At 30.4% G+C, this 2027-nt stretch overlaps 1 protein-coding gene across 2 annotated transcripts in view; it reads left to right on the top strand.

The window, feature by feature from the left end:
- Nucleotides 1-2027, top strand: part of LOC105618242 — a 39737-nt gene that overhangs the window by 18016 nt on the left and 19694 nt on the right. The window contains exon 1 of one of the 2 annotated variants that reach the window (XR_001046485.1): nucleotides 126-283. The exons of the other annotated variant lie outside the window; for it this stretch is intronic. The gene's annotated coding sequence lies outside the window, so the exon portion shown is untranslated. Of the gene's footprint in view, nucleotides 1-125; nucleotides 284-2027 lie in introns of those variants that run through there. 2 annotated transcript variants of the gene reach the window in all.

The following is a 2027-nucleotide window of genomic DNA, read 5'->3' on the forward strand; positions in this document are numbered from 1 at the left end:
TCTTACACGACTACGGAAAAAAAANAAAAAAAAAAAATCCGAAAAAAAACGACAAATGACGACAATGATAAAAACGAATAATGCGATAACGCACGAAAACGAAACCGACGAACGAAAACGACGGAAGGTAATGACCACATTGTCGGATATGGTGATGCAGTGCGGGGGCGGGGGCTGCTGCGTCCTGGAGCAGTGCTTTCAGTACCCCAGAAGAGCCCGAGAGCCCCGGGACTGCGGCTGCCAATTCGCTCTACTCCACAGGGCGGACATCGCGTGACCATCGGTACATGTCTTAAAATCTCAATTTTATCTTCTTGTGGCCCTACCTATACATGCTGGAGAGAAACCTCGGCTATACCGAGGCTCTCACCCTGTCTTTCTACTACTGTCTCTCTTTCACCCTCACACACATTTATTTCTTTTGTGTCTGTGTGACTTACCCCATCTCTCTGTCTGTATATCTTCTTGTCTCACTTTTGAATCCCCACTTGTATTTCATAATTTTCGTTTTGGCGTCGGACGGGAAAAGTTATGATCTATTTAATCATTAATAAATTCTCCATCTTAAGGATTTATGAGACTCTTACTTGTCTCTTAGAGTACATATAATTGTAATTATTTAAATAGCTAATTTTTATTTTTATCTTATTCTTGATATTTATTGTTATTATCAATGAAACTACAGAAAATTTAAAATAAAATTTTTTTCTTTACTTATAATTTACTATAAATTGATTTTAAATGAAAATTATATAAAAATAAACTTCTTAATCATAAAGAAGTAAATCATTTTTTAGTATATGGGATAATGTGTTAATAATTTTATGCCAGTAATGCGTCAATGATTTCTGCAATTCAAGTTCAAATTTTTTAAATTGTAATTATTTCTTTTACATAATATAAGCGACTCCTTTTTTTTTTACAAAATACAAATATCGTTCTACTACAATTATTTTACATTATATTGTCCGGAAAGTTCGTGCCTATTTTGAAGGAAAATTGAAATGCAGAAGATTTAAATTTTTAATTTCATTTATTAAATTTAAATCTTTTGCGACACGAACTTTCCGGACAACTCAATATTTATCTAGATTTTTATTATAGTTAATATCTTTTAGGTCGTATAATTATTTTATTATAAAATTCTCTATTGTGAAATGATTAACTATTAGACATCATTTCCATTACTGACAAAAAATTTTCATAAGTTTAACTAGCAATTCGCGCGTGTAGAAAGAGTACGTTTTTTAATCATTGAACTCACATCTTTTAATTGTGTAATTATTAGGAAATTATTTCACATTTTATACATTTTTGTCTTTCTAAATTTCTAAAAATAATCAAACTTTATATCATAATGTACAGATAACGAATACGAATGTTTACTTTCTTATTTCTGTGCAAGTTATGATGTTACAAATATAATATTAATGTGAATCACCGCGGTAGCTAGTATGTACTCATAAATTATATGTATATTCGTAAATAATAAAATACAATTGAATTAGGATGTACATAGAATTAGGATGTACATACTTACATCAAGGAAGTTAAAGCAAAATGTAAACACGTAGTTTCAATCAAAAAGAGAAGGATGGGAAGTTACATTCGGTTCTCTCTTCCACATTCATTTCAATTTATCACTAATTATCGCATTGAAGAGGACTCAAATCCAGAGTCGGAACATCTACAGATTTACATTTAACTTCAACTTTGTTAGATATAAGTACATTCTAATTGTATATGAATTGTATTTTAACATTTATGAATATATAATTTATGCACTAAGAATAACGCAGAGGAACATATACATTTTTTTATTTATATTGGATTTATTCTTAGAATCTCACAAATATTATTTTATTTTATTTTAATTATGTGATACCATGATTGACATTAAATTATTGAAGATAGATTTTATAAAAATATTTTATGCGCGCGCGTGTTTGTGTGTGTGTGTGTGTGTGTGTGTGTGTGTGTGTGTGTGTGTGTGTAGTGTGTGTGTGTGTGTGTGTGTGTGTGTGTGT

Source organism: Atta cephalotes (genome assembly GCF_000143395.1).
Source record: "Atta cephalotes unplaced genomic scaffold scaffold00016, whole genome shotgun sequence".
Classification (NCBI taxonomy): Eukaryota; Metazoa; Arthropoda; class Insecta; order Hymenoptera; family Formicidae; genus Atta; species Atta cephalotes.